General features: G+C 49.9%; 1 long non-coding RNA gene across 1 annotated transcript; it reads left to right on the forward strand.

The window, feature by feature from the left end:
* Positions 1-2,117: 2,117 nt before the first annotated feature.
* On the forward strand, positions 2,118-15,626 carry LOC116576403. Its single transcript, XR_004280138.1, has 3 exons — positions 2,118-3,913; positions 13,516-13,610; positions 15,579-15,626. It is a non-coding gene; the product is annotated as an uncharacterized LOC116576403 (long non-coding RNA).
* The last annotated feature ends 1,568 nt before the right edge of the window (positions 15,627-17,194 follow it).

Consider the following 17,194-nt stretch of genomic DNA (forward strand, 5'->3'; position numbering starts at 1 on the left):
ACGCAGGCTCTCCACTGAGCAGGGAGGCCCACGCAGGACTCGATCCGAGGACCCTGGGATCATGACCTGAGCTGAAGGCAGATGCTCAACCGACCGAGCCACCCAGGGGTCCCTCCCCCAAATCTAATGAATAGAGGATAAGAGCCTGGGTTTATACTAAATAATCGTTTAATCTACCCACTCCTCTTTGTTCGTTCTCATCTTGATCTGGTTCTTTGAAAAGGAGTTACCTTTTCAGGTAACAGGAGTTATAGGAGTACCTTTCAGTCACAGGAGTTACCTGTGAAAATGCCCGGGCAGAACGTTCAGATGTCTGGTTCCTGCTGGTTTTAAGCCAATTAAGCCAGAATTTGGCTCGTGGCCCTGAGGCAGCCCATCATTGTCCATCATGTCAAAGGCTCCTTCAGGGTAGAGTGTCGTTGGTGGGGGCACATGTCTTCTGCCGGTGACAGAAGCTTCCAAACAGCATAAGCACTTCTTCAGCACTAATCGAGGAGAACCATCCATATAGTAAAAACAGGCGTTTGTATTCTTTATCCTGAACAAAACCTCAGACTCACAGAATCTTCCTAGCGGCTCAGACCCGCTGCTAATTGCTCTGTCTGCTATATGAAATGAAACGACACAGTGACTATACTAATAATCTGGAGGCTGAATATTTGAAGCTTAGTTCATTTGTCAAAGGGAAGCTTTAACCTTTGTTCTCTATTTTTAGGCAATTACATAGAGATCCAGGCCTGCGCCAAGTCTTTTAATAGACGAGTTTGAAGAGTTACCAGTAAAGACAGAAACGCATCCTGTTACATGCTCTGCGAGAGCCCACTGAGGCCACAGCAGCCCTGTGATCTGCGATGCGGGCAGGTAGAGGGTGTCCCTGCTCCTGTTTTATGGGTAAGAATGCTGACAGAAACAGCGACTTTCCAAGGTCGAACAGCTTGTTCATGGCAAGACCGGATCTCCTCTAATCCTACTATTTTCTATCCTGTTTTATTTTGCAAGTCCTTTTTAATTGCACATGATGACAGGTGACGACAGGGAAAAACCTCATTTCTTTGCCCAGTGTCATTTATTTGGCAAACCACGTAGCACGAAGCCCTGAGTATCTTCATGTGCTGAGCTCCGTTCTGGGTGTCGTAAGGGAGGCATGCGCTCCGTGGGGCTGACGTTTCAGGGGAGGCCAAGAAGCAGCAAAAACGTGATGACTGCCGTCCAGGAAAGAGGGACAGGCTAAGGAAGATGAGAGCCACCGCGGGGAGGAGGGGCAGAGCTGCTTGCCACAGAGGTCTCAGGGAAGGCCCCGTGAGGCAGCTTCCCAGCCGAGGCCTGAAGGAAGTGCAGACACGACCTTCCCGTTATCGGGAAGAGTGAACAGCGGGGCAGAGGCCTGGGGTAGGAGCCAGCGTGGCACGTTTGAGGTATAGCAAGGTGAGTGCAAGAGATTGGGGCAAACGGAACAGCCAGGGGCCAGCTACGGTTCCCAGCAGAACAGCGTGGGTGCTGGTGGAAAAACACAAGTAAAGGCAGTATTTTGACTGGCCTGTAATACAGTAACTTTGAGTTCAATATATTTTTTCTGACTTCGAAGTACAGGTTTGTTGGTAAAGAAGAGCATAATGTATACTAGATACACCTTATGTTTGAGCAGTGTTATGAAGTGTTGGCACACATTATTTTGAGACTCCCAGGGTTTTTCGAAAAGCCCATCTTCATGGGGTCCCTCAGTGTGGCTCAGGGGGTTAAAGCCTCTGCCTTCGGCTCAGGTCATGATCCCAGGGAGCCTGCTTCCTCCTTTCTCTCTCTCTGCCTGCCTCTCTGCCTACTTGTGATCTCTCTCTCTGTCAAATAAATAGATAAAATCTTTAAAAAAAAAAAAAAAAGCCCATCTTCATAGATGAGAACCCTAGATTCTCAGGTTAGAACGTATGCGCTTTGCCCAAGGTCCACGTTCTCATGAGGCAGTAGCAGAACCCAGATCTTCTGGAGCCAAATTCACTCCTTTGGGCTGCCCTTGGCATCTAGATGCGGTGAGATGACCAACTGGTTCGTAGGAGGCGGGACGTTCAGGAAAGTCTGCCTGACAGATCATTCATTCGTTCGTTAGTCCACACGAACAAGGACGTACAAGGACGAGCAGAGTCCCGGCCTCAGGGAACTCACTGCCTCTAGCCGAGGACACAGCCGGGAAGGGGACGGCAGTCCCCTGTGACGATGGCTAGAGCAGGGCCCCTCTCTCGTAGCTGGATGGGTTCCCTAACCCTGAGTCCGGAGAGGTTAGTGCAGAGCTGGGTGCGCCCGTGGTGATCACACAGGAGGCCATTGGGCTGCAGGTGGGTCTGACTCCCCAGTGGCCCACTGGAGCGCACGCAGCCCTCAGCCTGCCCGTGGCTCAAGGTGAAGAAGTCAAAACTGAAGAACAGCCAGTCCCAGTTCCGGCTTTTCCGTGGGCTTTCCCGAATGCTGCCACCGTGCAAGACACAGCTGTCCTTGCTTCGGGTCTGCCTCTCCCCGGGCTCCGGCTGGTGGTGGGAGCGGGCCTCACCCCCGTCCAGTCCAACCTGCCCGGCTGGAGTCACTTTTTACTCAAGCCCTGAAAGTGTTTCGTGTGCCTCAGTTTACCTTCCAGCTCCAGGCATCGAGACATTTGCTACCTTCCCTGCTTTCCTCCGGTACTGGGCAAGCGCCGGGGCCTTTCCCTGAAAGCTTTCTGTTTGTGCCCGCAGCCCATCGCTCGGGGTCCGCTCTGCTTTTGATGACCCTTGGCCCTTCCAGACGCATCCCGTTGGGCTCTCGCCTGTGTCAGCCTCGTCTTCACACTCCCTGCCCACAGCCCTGCAGAGTTCTGCCGCTCCTTCACGCCTTGGCAGCTGCCAGTACTGGGGCTAGAACACTCTGGTCGTGCCCTCGTCTCTCTCCCCAGCTCCTGCTTTGAGGCCGATGCCCTTCATGGAACGTTTCCGGGGGCAGCTCCTCCGCACACTGTGACCGCGTCAGGCGCCCTGGGCTGCGCTCGGCCTCTGTGTGCCTGGCCGTCTGGGCTGTGAACTCCCCGCAGACGGTGATGATTATTCATTGACACCATTTCCCTGCGCCCGCCCAGACCAGGCAAAGACAGACAGGTCTAACCTGTCCCCGGGCTGCTGGGTGGGGTCAGCCACACACACTCCCGGGTTTGCCAAATTGAGTTGTGCGGCGGTCTGGCGGGGGGAGCGGGGGGCGTGCGCTCCTCCCCTCGGAGCCGGTGCGGGCAGCTGTGAAAGGGAAAAGGAGCCGTTTCCCGGTGCCTGTCCTTCCTAATGCCATCGGGAGCCACTCAGTGCCCAGGCTAGAATCGCATAATCCCCTCCGTTCCTTCTTCACTTGCGGCCCGCCTCCCCGTCTCATCAGTCACCAGCTCCTTCCTGTCAGGTCTACAGCCTGATGTCCCCGAGCTGCCTGGCATCTCACCATTGTCCTTGCGGCTTCTCTAGCTCAGGCCTCATTAGCGCTCCTCTGGAGTCAGTGGCTCCCGTCGGGTCTTGTTCCCCAGCTCTCCCGCCCTTCATTCCTCCTCTCCCGTGTCCTCCCACTGCCACCAGGGCGGGCTTGCCCGAGCGGGTCTGGTCCTGTCCCCATCCTCAGAGCAGCAGCCTGGGCGGCTCCGCCTCCCCTGCCAGACGGAGTCCGAATCCCTTCGGTTCCTCCACGCTGCACCGGTCTCTCCCACGCACGCTGCTCTCGCCCACAGGATCACAGTGTCCGGAGATACTCACGCCACTGGCCTTGGCCTTGCTGTTTCTAAGCCCGCGTGGTTCTCCTGTTTTCAAGACCCGACTCAGGGGCCCCTTCTGCTATCAGAGGCAGGACAACGAGCTCATGGAGAGAGGAGAACTAAAAAGGGAAAAAAGAGAAAAAGAGGGTCACAGTTATAAGATTTGTAAGTATCTCCGTGAATGCGCGTGTTCTGTTGCAGAGGCCGGCGCGCTCCTCTCTGCGAGGCGGTTAGCTCCTCGAGGACAAGAATCGCGGCGTGTTTATCCTTTGCACACAGCCCGAGCACTCAGTAAATATTTGTGAAGTCAATGAGGCTGGAGTTGGGAGGGAACAAATGTTTGTTGAGAACCTATTGTGAACCAATATGCTTTGCACGCATTTCATTCCCAAAACAACTTTTTGAGAGAAATATTATTTGCTGACAAGACAACAGGCTCAAATAAATAGTGTGTTTTCTCAAGGTCATAGGCTTGTGAGGGATGGAGCCAGAGTTGGAACCCAAGTCTGTCGGCTTCAACTTGCCTCGACCGAGTGGTTCTCAGCCAGGGGCTGTTTTGTCCCGACTCGGGGCACACATGTAGCTGTTGCTGGGGGGAATGGTCACCGACATCCAGTGCTCAGAGGCCAGAGGCACTGCAGATGAGCCCCCTGCCCAGGACGGGTTCACGACAAAGACGCATCTGTCCCCAAATGTCAGCGACGCCCAGCTGGGGAAAGCCTGCCCCAGACTCTGTTGACTCTGTTGAAAAGCAAGTAACCAACCAAAACGCAAGCTTGCGTGGGAGAGGGGGCTGAAGGAAGCCTTAGGGTTTGGGGGCAATCCTGAGCCTCGGGCCCCGGCGGGCAAGCGGGCTCCCCGTCCAGTCCTGACTGGCCCCGATGTGCCGCCGCTTTCTCTACGGCCTCCACACAATCTTCCTTCTTTCCACCTCCTTCTCGCTTCTTCCTTCCCTTGGCACCCTCCCATTTAGCTGGGAGAAGGGCCCCAGGCCCCTCCCCTGCTTTCAGAACTCTTCCCTAAGAAGAAGGTAGAGTCAGTGTTCGAGAAGCAGCAGGTTTCCAACTGACAACAGCCCTAAAATCTGGGAACAAGTCCAGAAGTGTCAACCTCTGAAACTGACAACAAAAAGTAGATGAGATTAATCACTGTGATAATCTTCCAGGAAACAACCCACCTAAGGAATTCTGGCCCAGGCTGCTGCTGATAAGGCTTGGCACAGTCCTAATCTCTGTCAGGGTCCAGGAATGCCTCCCCGAGAAGGGAAGCACTTAAAACCCACCTGTGTGAAATCTGCTGTAATCTAGGAAATTTCAAAATGTTTGTCCGGGGTAGTGCCCTAACAGGGAATCTTTTAATGACTCGTAAGTTGGGCTGCCTGAAATGGTTAGGAATGTGTGCACACGTGTACGTGTACATGTGCGTGTGTGTGTGTGTTTGTGTGCCCATTTTTTTAAAAATTTATTTGACAGAGAGAGATCACAAGTAGACGGAGAGGCAGGCAGAGAGAGAGAGAGGGAAGCAGGATCCCTGCCGAGCAGAGAGCCCCATGTGGGACTCGATCGCAGGACCCTGAGATCATGACCTGAGCTGAAGGCAACGGCTTAACCCACTGAGCCACCCAGGTGCCCCTGTGCCCATTTTTTTGTGGGAAATATCTGTAGCCTTCATCAGAGGGGCCCCTGGGCTCCAAAGAGTGAAGCCCCCAGCCCTGGTGTTGGCCCACAGTTCCCGAGCCAATGAGAGAGGAAAAAGATAACCCAGGGAAGACAGGGAGGCGAGTTCCTCCCCGGAGACAGAGGTGTCTGTGTCTTCAGCGTTCAGACTTACTGATGTGCACACAGGAGCCCCTTCGCACACGCGTGCGAGCATACGGCTGTGACCACGGTGGGCTCGCGGCAGGTGTCCTCTCTCCAAAAGAGTGGGAAACCCATAGCCGAGTCCTCCGATGGCTGGTCACACAGCGCGTGCCTTCGAAGCATATTTTGAATTTCTTACCGTTTGAAAATCTAATTAATAGGAATGGGACGAAAGTGGGGTAGGAGATGTTTCACCCAAAGCAAACAAAAGTGCAGGATGAGCTTGGACTCCCGGAAATACAAAGAAGGCCCTTGTGGCTAAGAATAATTGGCAGGACAGGGAGGCGGAGGCAGGGCCATCATAGACCTTGTGGACCACGGCGAGAAGTTAAGGGGTTTCCCCACATGCGACAGAAAACCGTTGGAGGGATTCCAGCACAAAAGTGACATTTTAAAAAAGTCCCTCTGCCAACACAGTGAGAACATGTTCTAGAAAGATGCCCCTGGAGGTTCCTGGAGCGGTGCAGGTGAGAGGCACTGGTGGCCAGTCTTGGGAGTCAGCGGCCCGATTCCAGACAAACTCACAGCTCCAGGGGGTGTGGGGATCTAGGGGGACAGCATCGGGCAGAGGGGCAGGAAGCAGTCAGCCAGGTCCAAGAAATGCCATCACGTTTTTAAAGCTCAGGCTCTTAATCTGTAGCTTGCACACGTACCACTTACTTTATTTGGGGCCCTTGCCTTCTGACTGAAGACCCCACCCCCCGATTCACCTAGGGAATGTCGCACCCTTCCCAGCCCCACGCTTTCGCTCTCCTAAATCGCCGGAAGAATCTCTCTAGCTTCTCTGTGTATTTGAGGGGTTGGCAGGAGGTCACTGTTAACCTGGAAGGAAGGCCAAGTCCGCCAGTAAATCTCTCCCTGGGCCTGTAAATATTTGTATACGGTCCATTAACTGTGTTAAGTCGCTGTGGATAAAGCAGGCACTGACAGGCAATTCTCGTAAACCACCTAAAGAAAACCCACTTTGTGGATTATTTGCAATAACATTTTAATTTTTCAGAGCGTTCTGTGAAAGCCTGCCTGAGCTGGCTCCCGGCACTCCGCACATTTCCGGAGCGGCTCTCTTCACCGTGTTTAGCGTGTGACTTGACTTTAAAAGCCGCCCAAGCAAAGCCGAAGTAGGCAGGTAAGCCCGCTGATGACACCCAGCGCGGGTGTTCGTCCCGGCACAGCTAACCACAGCGGGCGGACTGTGTCTAGCTCCTCCTAACAGCTAAGTAACATAGTAACCAACGAGTCTACCCGAGGACCCCAGCTTCCTTTATTTTAATTTAAAATACAGTTTCCCTCTTTCTTTCTTTCTTTCTTTCTTTCTTTCTTTCTTTTTTTTTTTTTAAGATTTTATTTATTTATTTGACAGACAGAGATCACAAGTAGGCAGAGCAGCAGGCAGAGAGAGAGAGGAGGAAGCAGGCTCCCTGCTGAGCAGAGAGCCCGATGCGGGGCTCGATCCCAGGACCCTGAGATCACGACCTGAGCCGAAGGCAGCGGCTCAACCCACTGAGCCACCCAGGCGCCCCCCTCTTTCTTTTTTTGAAATCAGAACAGTATGTCTGCTAACAAACAATGTTAAAAAGATAATCTGGAACACAACAATTCCGAGTGCACTATCCAGAGGGGACCACTGAGGGAGTTCCTTTCTCGTCTCTCTACAGACTGTGTAGTTTCAAGGGGCACTGATTCAATAGTAAACTTAACTTTATTTGTTTTAACTTCAAATGAAATTAAAATAATGCTTTTAAGGGGCACCTGGATAGCTCAGTCAGTTAAGTGTCTGACTCTTGATCTCAGCTCAGGTCTTGATCTCAGGGTCATGAGTTCACGCCCCATATTGGGCTCCATGCTGGGTGTGGAGCCTACTTAAAATAATAATGATAAATAAATAAAAAAAACTTTAGCAGTGTATCATATCTTTCAATAATAAATATTTTGGGGGGCACCTCGCTGGTTGGGTTGGTGGAGAATCTGACTCTTGATCTCGGGGTCATGGGTTCAAGCCCCACGTTGGGTGTAGAAATTACTTAAAAAAATTGAATACTTTTCAGGACTTTTTCAGACTAAGAATGCCAGGAATTTCATCCTGTGAAAGTACTCATTTATCTACTTCTCAGTCTGTGTGGGCATTGTTCTGTTTGTTTTTGTGTTTTGCTGTGATAGTAATGAAGTTCTAGAACATAGGTGAGGTTCGGTGAGGTGAGGCCCAGAGCTGATGACCAAGAAAGAATGCTTGAAACATCTTTGGTGCAAAATGGTGGTTTTTCGAAAGCAGGGGGACAAGACCCCGTGGGCAGGAAGAGCTGCTGCCCCGGGGATGTGAGGAGTGCTCTATATTATATACTTGTAAATTGGGAAGGGGATTAGGGATGGCTAAGTCTCTAAGGAATTTTAGAAGCAAGGTTTCTAGGACCTTGAGGGGCTAGCTGTTGTTTGGGGAAAAGGTTATTCATTAGCAGTAATAAAACCTTCTCATGAGACCCTTTAGATGTCTATCAGTGGGCCATATGCTTGGGAATGATTGTCAGCACTATCTTGGAGGTTTAGAGATAAAGTTTCCAAAGGACTGAATTGTTCAAGTAGACTTACAGGATCCTGGTTGGGGGTAGAGGGGGATGGGTCAGGCTAGGATTGCCCTTTGCCCTTAGCAAAGCCTTAAGGTGGGGGTGGTTGAGTCCCTAGAGGAGAGTCACTCTGCCCTGTTTTAAGGGCTTGTCAATAGGTAAGGAAATTTAATAATTTTTCTTCGGCCTCTGTTTCCCACATCAATAGCAGTAATGACATTTTGCAACTAAATACTTGTATATATTCTGATTTCCTTAGATTAGCCTTCCAGAAATAAACTTGCTGAGTCGAAGGTTCTGACACATATTGCGGAATTGTTGTACACATTGTTTGTGTATCCTTCTACCAACCATGAATGCCTTTTCCGCCTGGACTAAAAACAAAACAAAACAAAAAAACAAAAAACAAACAAAAAAAAACTTTTGTCAAATCAATAGGGGGAAATGGCATCATGTAATTGGCTAATTTGTATTTGTTTAATTGCTAGTGAGACTGAATGCCTTCCATATACTCATCAGCCATCGATGATTCTTATTTTGGGCTGGCTTTTCAATCCTGTGCTTCGTATTTTCCGGAGGTTCTTGTTACTGATTTGTAAGACCAGTCTCTGTCTCGGGACTATTGACCCCATGTGTTTTTAATATTTTTCCTAATCTGCCACTGACCTTTTTATTTTTTGACCTGAAATTATTAAAAAGTATATATATAATCAAGGTCAGTCTTCTCTTTCTCTGATTTCTGGATTTGTTGTTATTTGTAGAAAGACTTCCCCACTCCAAGATCATATAAATATTTAAGTATTTTTTTTCCCAGTGCTTGTTTAGTTTCATTTTTTTTACATTTAAATCTTTCTTCTGTGGACTTTATTTGGTGTCATGTAAGAGGAAGAAGCTTAATTCAATTTATTTCAAATGATTAGCGATTCGAAAATTAATCAGTGTTTTCCTCCAAAATGTATTTCATTTTTAAAATTTAAATTCAGTTCATTAACATATGCTATATTCTTGGTTTCAGAGGTGGAGTTCACTGATTCTCCAGTTGCGTGGAACACCCCGCGCTCATCCCATCACACGCCCTCCTTAGTGCCCGGCCCCAGTTACCCCTTCTCCTTACCCCCTCCCCTCCAGCACCCCTCAGTTTGTTTCCTATGATTTAAGAGTCTCTTCTGCTTTGTCTCCCTCTCTGATTTCATCCTGTTTTATTTTTCCCTCCCTTCCCCTGGGATCCTCTGCTTTGTTTCTTAAATTCCACATAGGAGTGAGATCATAGGATAGTCGTCTTCCTCTGATTGAAAAACTGATCAGTTTTGGCCCTGGTTTACATTTGCTCCCATTATATTTTCGCATGAGTTCTACGGGAACGTGCTGATTGGAAGTCACACACTGGGGGCCCGTGGTCACATCTAGCCTACGGACACGGTTAGTCCAGACAATTTTTGAATTCATTACCCGCATATAGAAATTGGGAATTTTGATACAGAAAGCTGATTTTACCAATTCTCTTGAACAATCAGAATAACAAATCTGGGCTCGCTTCCCCTTCGCATGGGATGTGTATTTACTGTCTCCTATCCTCACGGAAGCTCCATTCGCTTTGTGCGCTGGAAGGCGTTTGAGGACACGATCACCACCACCAAGTTTTGTATGTTTATTTTGCAACTGAACATATTATAAGAACTCTCTAGTACTAATCATGTTTCAGTAAATTTTCTGGATTTTAAGGTAATTATGCCAGAAATGATAATTTGGCCTTCTTTTCCATATGTATATTTCCTAATTATTTTTTTCTTACCATATTATACTTGCCTAAAACTTAATAATTTCAAATAACGTCATGATAGCAGACGTCTTTCTATTGCACCAGATTTTAATAGGAATGCCCCTAGCATCCGACGTGTAAGTATGAAGTAAACGGTGTTCTTCTTTTTTTTTATAAAAGATTTTATTTATTTATTTATTTGACAGACAGAGATCACAAGTAGACAGAAAGGCAGGCAGAGAGAGAGGGGGGGAAGCAGGCTCCCCGCTGAGTAGAGAGCCCGATGCGGGGCTCAATCCCAGGACACTGGGATCACGACCTGACCTGAAGGCAGAGGCTTTAACCCATTGAGCCACCCAGGTGCCCCTAAATGGTGTTCTTCTGTCCAGGAGCTATACTTCTGTGGGTCAGTGATGAACAGGTTCCTTATTAAAATCAGTAAAATATGTTCAAGTTGATCAAATGAATTGCCAGCGATTATGGAGACTTTTCTCTGAATTTAATCCATTCAAATAGGAGATATGCCGAACCATGCGTGTGTTTTTATTACAAACGCCCACAGTGACTGACAGGATGGGCCCGAGTAGTAATACACTTCTCACTCTAATCGCCTATTTAAAAACCAAACAAGTAGGGATTTTGCATCTATTTTTGTGAATGAGATTCGTCTGTTATGATCTTCCTCTCTCTCTTTTCGGTGTTTCTGACTTGTTGTTTCTTGAAATCTGCTGCGGGCAGCGTTCTTCCCGCCGCGGCGCTTCCTCGGCTTTTAAGTCGGCTGGCACGTTCTTTAAACCTGCAAGAAATTAATTTTTCACTATATGTTGCCTTTGCTTTCCACTTGAGATGTCTTCTTCAATTAAAAAAAATTTTTTTTAAAGATTTTATTTATTTATTTGAGAGTGAGAGGAAGCAGGAGAGAGAGCACAAGCAGGGGGAGCAGCAGAGGGAGAGGGAGAAGCAGGCTCCCCGCTGAGCAGGGAGCCTGATGCGGGGCTCGGTCCCAGGATGCCAGGATCGTGACCTGAGCTGAAGGCAGACGCTTAACGACTGAGCCCCCCGGGCACCCCGACATGTCTTTTTTCGGTGTTTTACAATTTTGTTTGAGACGGGTTGTCCGTGCGGAATAGTGTACGACACGAGTCTGTGCCATTTCAAGGGCAACAGTAAGCCTCACGCCCGAGCCGCACGTGGAGCCTCATTACTGCCGGCAAGTTCGTTCCGATGGCGCCCCCCTCCCCGCCAGACGGACCCGCTCTCCCGAGTTGTGCGTACCTGCGTCCTCGCTTTTCGCCTCCAGTCCCCCCTTGGCTACGCATCCTGGAACAAGGTGGTGTCCACTTGGGCGGCGTCTGAGGCCCGCGTGTGTGGACTCACCCTGCAGTCTCGGGCGCCCCCGTGCCCCCCGCACCCTCCGCGTGTCGTGTGTGCAGCTCGTTCCCGCTTGTGATCGGGGCCTGTCCCTGTCCAGCCCAGGCGCTCACTGTCTGCTCTGCTGTTGAAGGACATTCTTGCATTTGAAACGTTGCAAAGGGGAAACCCGCTCCTTCTCAGTACCATACCCCGTTCTGTTTTCTACCTGGATGGCTAGAGGCCTTTGTTTTTTCTTTATCTCTGTCTGACATTCCATCTTTGCTAGAATCTTTTCAGGGTAAAACTTCTTTTATGGCATCCGCCTGGCGTGTCTCATCTCCGCCCCTTTAATTCTGTATCTGGTAATGTTTTCCGCAGGTTCTCAACCTTGAGGGGAAGATCTGGGTTTGTCCAGCCAGGGGGTGACCCACGTTCTGTTAGAAATGATGTGATCCCATTGAAATCTTTTAGTCTCGGCAAAGGAAACGAGTTTCTATTTTCCTGATGTCCGCAGCCTTCGAAATGTCACGGTCTGTGAGGGTCAGAGGGGCTGGCCGTGGGGGGTGCCGCCTCCGGTCCCAGGGCTCCCAGGCTGCAGCCAAGAGGCCTCCTGGCTCACTCGGGCCTGCCTGGGGTCACACGGCGGCAGGAGGGTTTGTCGTCTGTGCCACCAGTCATTTCATCTTGTGAAAGGCGAGTTTTTTGTATGTTTTTTTTAAGATTTTATTTATTCATTTGACAGAGATCACAAGTAGACAGAAAGATAGAGAGGAGGAAGCAGGCTCCCTGTTGAGCAGAGAGCCTGATGCGGGGCTTGATCCCAGGACCCTGGAATCATGACCTGAGCTGAAGTCAGAGGCTTTAACCCACTGAGCCACCCAGGCGGCCCTTAAAGGCATCCCCTCGAATGGTCGTGCTGGACAGGAAACAGCCCGTGTCCCCTGTGCTGACTCTTGCGCTGCATCATGGACCTTTGGGCGTTTGCGAGGCCTCTCAGAGCTGGGGGGCGGAGGGAGGGTGGGGGGGGCGGGCAGCAGCTTTTCCCCCCGATCCCTGCCCTGAGAAAGTCGGAGCCTATTCAGCGGGCATTGGGGAGGCCCCTCTGAAGGCTGCAGATGCCCAGTGAAAGATCCCCTTCCTCCTTGGTAAAGGCTTGTTTTAGCAACCTATTGTCCCCATAGCCTGATGGCAAAACATTGTCTGTGGTCACCTGGTCTGTCAAAAGGAAAGACAAATGAGAAATGAAATGTACCGGGACTTCCCAGAGTGCTGCCCCAAGGAACCGCCAGAACGCCCTGACCCCAATGCCCAATCATGCCTGAATCAAATTGATCAATTAGACTCCTGTAACCATGCATATCTGTTTCTATAGGACCGCTTCCCGCCAGAACAAACCGTTACAGTGCCTGACAATGCTTGATTTAGGTTAACCAATCAGATCCCGGTAACCAAGCATCTGCTTCTGTAAACTCGCTTCCTGCCACCCCAACCTTGCCCTATATAATCTGCTCCCCAACTTAGCCCGGCACGCTCAGCCCACAAAGGCTGATGCGTCCGCAGGCGCCTGTGTAACCAATAAACCTCTTGCAGTTTGCATCCAGTGGAGGCGTGCTGTTTGATTCTTGGGTGCGGCTCCAGGGTCTTTCACCCAGGAGCACGGGTTCGCCCCCAGCGTTGAATTAGACGCCTCTCCTCTTCCTTTCTGGACAGCACACGGGAGCCCGACCGTCTGCCAAGGACACTGTGGGCCGGGGCCGGACAGTGTCCTTCATGTTCTTCTGCCCAGAAATGCCATCACTGGTGCACTGTCCGCCGCTAAAGCGAGTCCCTCCCGTCCTGGAGTCTTAAGGTTGCGTGGCGGCTCCTTCAATGTCACCGAGGGCTTTGTAATCAGGCTTTGAAGGATGCGGTCACCTGATGATTGCAGGGATATTTTTATTGTCTCAGGGCCTGACAAATCAGAGATGCCTTCCCTTCAGGGACCCTCCCGTCACAGCCCCCTTGCCGGGCCTGAAGGCCCCCATCAGGCTGTGATGACTTCCCTTCGTCCTGGGAAACGCATGGGGGTAGCAAACAGTGGCTCTGCTTACTGTTCCTACGTACAGTGCGTTAACATTTATACGCGCCTTTCCAAGAGAAGATAAATCCTACACATTCCGAGAACGGATGAAAGCATGGGGATCCCGACATTTCTGAGGGCAGGTTCTTTGCTTTCCACTCGCTGCGTCATGTGTCTAGCAGAGCAGGCCTGTCCATCCAGCTGGTCTCAGACGCTGAGTTATGACCCGGAGTCTCCAGCGTACAGCTCCCGCTGCAGCGAAGATAATGCAAGGGTGAGCACCTTCCCGATCGTGTCCGTGGGGCTTGGCAGGGAGGGTAGGGCACCTGCAGCCAAGATGTGGAAACCGCACCTATGACCACCAGTTCTTGGATGGAGAAAAGAGGGGAGAGTAAAATAACTCTCTGATTCCTTCCTGCCTGTTGGAGCCTGGAAACTCGTCTTTGACTACAGTACCCGGCAGGTGGGCCCAACCTGGGAAGAATTAGATAAGCCTCCTTTATCTCAGCTACAGGAGGATTAGATTAGATAAATCTAATTTAGACCGGCCCCGATGCCAAGACGAGAGACCAGCCAAAAGGACTTGAACCGTCTCTTTTTAGGTTGTTTTTTCTTATTGGACAGAGTGCCAGGCAATATTCAGGCCCTGTCCATGCCCCCTCGGGCCTGGTGCAAATAGTCCTGGAGACCAGAGCCAGGCACCTGTTGCCCACAGCAGGGCCTTGGAGGGTGAGCGGTGGGCGGTGGGCGCAGGTGGGGCTCTTCTGACTGCTGTGTCTGCTTCCCCACGGGCAGAAAGTCTGGACCAGCCCCGTCAGCCGATCCTAACTTCCTTAGCTATTTAATGACTCCGTGTCTCAGTTTCCTGGTCTGTAAAATGGGGTTAAAAATGGACTGTCCTTTCTAGGGATGTGGTGAGGATTAAATGAGTTAACAATGCTCTTGGAACCCTTTCTGGGCCAGAATAAGTACTTAATCAGTGCTAATTCTTCATGATGTATTGTTACCTTATTTGGACCATTGAGGAGTAAATTTCTCCCTATACTTTTAAAATTCTTTTTTAGAATGTGAGCACAAGGGGTAGGGGTGGGGAGGGCAGAGGGAGAGGGAGAGAGAATCCCAGAGTAGGCTCCATTCCCAGCACAGAGCCCAATGTGGGACTCGATCTTACAACCTTGAGATCACGATCTGAGCCAAAATCAGTGTCTGAGGCTTAACCGACGGAGCCACCCAGACACCCTTCTTCCTATTCTTTAATAGAAATGTTTAAATATTAAACAACTTGAATTCTGAATGAAGATGAATAGGAAATTCCTCTAATGGGAAATTTGAAGATAGCTTACATGTCTGCCCTTGTTGTAGATAGATAGCCTGTTTTCTGGGTCCGGACACCTAGAGCCTTATAGACTTTGTTTAAAAACCAAAGATAATGCTTACAAAGTCTCTTAATCCCCCGGGCTTCCCATGAGAAGGACATGGGTACGTAGTAACAGTGAATCTCAACTCCATGACGGCTTCTTCCCAAGAGACTCCTGAAACATTTGTTTTACAGTGGAGATGACTTCCAGCAAGACAGACTATAAAAAGAATTTTCTTTCCCATTGATTTGTATTATAAAATCAAAGATATGATCACATGGAAAAAATACCCTAAAGATTTGGCAAAGATGCTTTATTAAGGAAGGAGTAGCAGCCGATGTGCTGGTTTTAGTCCACGATCAGGTTGTAAGCCCTTTTGGAGAAGGGACTCGTATTTGTAGCTCATAGAGAGTTAGTACAGGACCTTCGAATGTGGCAGGCGCAGGAAATGTTGTTGATGGGCACTGGCCAGGTCTTTATAGCAGAAGCAGAATTTTTGAAAACTTAGAAAGAGCTCTGAAATTCTTTTCGAAATCACAGTATTATTTTAAAAATTAGTATATAAAGAGACAAAGAGAGAAGTACCTAGATCAGAGGGAAGGGGAGGAGCCTGTCTTGGCCCTGCCTTTCTGACACGCCCCTGGGGGTACCCTTAGGGCTTTAGGGGCACAAGGTTGTAGCCCCTGAAATGCTGTGATCCCCACCCCCTGTGATGCTAGATGAGGCTCCTTTGGCCGAGACACCAAGCGACCCAACCGAGTTTATACAGCTGGCAAAGTGAGGACCAGAACTCGGGCTTGTAACTCGGGCTTGTTCTGGAAGACTCCAAGATCTCCCCTCTGTTTTCTCTCTATAACAGGAATTTCTCCTATTTTGATTTACAGGGGAGACCAGTAGGATCGACCCCAAGTGGCTCCTTCTCTTTCCTAGAAGAAATTGAGTGCGATACCCGCACTGACCAGTAGATGTCACTATGTGCCACGTTATTGAGCAGCCGGTCTTCACCTGACTGGGTACTTGAATTTTCAAACTCTGGGGGCGCTGGGGCCCGGGAGGAGCTAGCCTTCCCTGGCAGTCCCTTGGGCTCACCTCCAGCATCACTGTTTTCTCAGCCTGGATCAAGTGGAAGATTCTTGGCTTAATATCGAGGTCAGCCTCCCCAACTGAGATGCAGAGAGTCATTTCTATTAAATTACATTAAATTAAATCACTTCCCGGCTGCCTTGAACGGAAGCCCTTTCCTTCCTCTTATATGGTGCCTCCTCATCAAAGCAGTGCAAACCTCCTGTATTAGTCGGGGTTCTCCGAAGAAACAGGACAATCGGAGACTTACGGAAAAACACAGATTTACTGTAACATTTGACTTGTGCACAGGGCTGCACACGCCGTCCGCCTGGCCCTGCAGCCGCTGGCTTCTGCCGCCCGTGAAGGGAGGAAGGTTCTCCATCATCATCATTTATGAACTGAATACTTCCCATGCGGGATGTATTGAATATAAAAATAGCTCCCGACCCTGAGTTATCACAATCTTTTCTCAGCCTGGCAGGGCAGACACTGGGGCTCATGGGTCAGAGTCACGCGCCCGTGGATTAATTTCCAGCGGGCACCGTCACACTAACAACGTTCTAGCTGCACCCAGAAATGAGCAGCACCTCCTCCCCAGCCACGCGCCCTCTGTGCTCCTCTGTGATGGGAGGCTGAGGTCTCCGGTCCCCTACCGATCCCAATCCATCCGATGCATCCAGAGGCCACGCTCTCTTGTGCAGAGAACGTGTGCTCGTACCCCCTGTGCTCCCCTCCTCGAGGGCATCTGGTCATGGGGGGGGGTGTCCCTGGCTCCCAGACCGGGGCTTGGGGGCTATTTCCTCCACCTCAACAGACTGCCATCAGTTCCTCTGAATCTTAGTGTAGTCTCTCCTGCTAATTAACTGCACTTTCATCTCACGTGTACTCTCTTCTAAGTTCACAATATATTCAGCACATCTGCAAAGACCCTATTTCTGAATTAGGATGCATTCGGAGGTTCTGGGCTGACGCGAGTTTTGGGGGACGCTATTCCACGCACCGTCCCCTCCCTGCCGAGTTTTCCGTCACCCACGTACATACCTGCGCTCAGCCTGTCTACTGTCCCTCAGGGACTTTATCGAGACAAATGGCTGATATAAATATTTTCTGAAAACTAAACATCAAGATTGACAGATTTTATAAAATTTTATCTTAAAATTCATGGGCCATGAATCTGGCCAAATGTCTGCCAGTTTGATTGAATACGGCTGAAAGGCAACCCGCGGTAGAAATCCAAAACGCAGGTGGCATCAGTCCAGGGCAGTCTTCGTCCAGAGTTTGAACCCAAGCACCAATGTGGCACATTAGTTAAGAGTTGGTTTTTAGTCATCTTTGTCTGTGCACATCTTCGAAATGCGTGTTTCACACTACTTAGCTGTTTATGAACTGTTCTTCCTTAAGTGTGCTGGTGAGTATCTGGGGCGCGGTGGCATAA

The sequence above is a fragment of the Mustela erminea genome, chromosome 17 (genome assembly GCF_009829155.1).
Source record: "Mustela erminea isolate mMusErm1 chromosome 17, mMusErm1.Pri, whole genome shotgun sequence".
Classification (NCBI taxonomy): domain Eukaryota; kingdom Metazoa; phylum Chordata; class Mammalia; order Carnivora; family Mustelidae; genus Mustela; species Mustela erminea.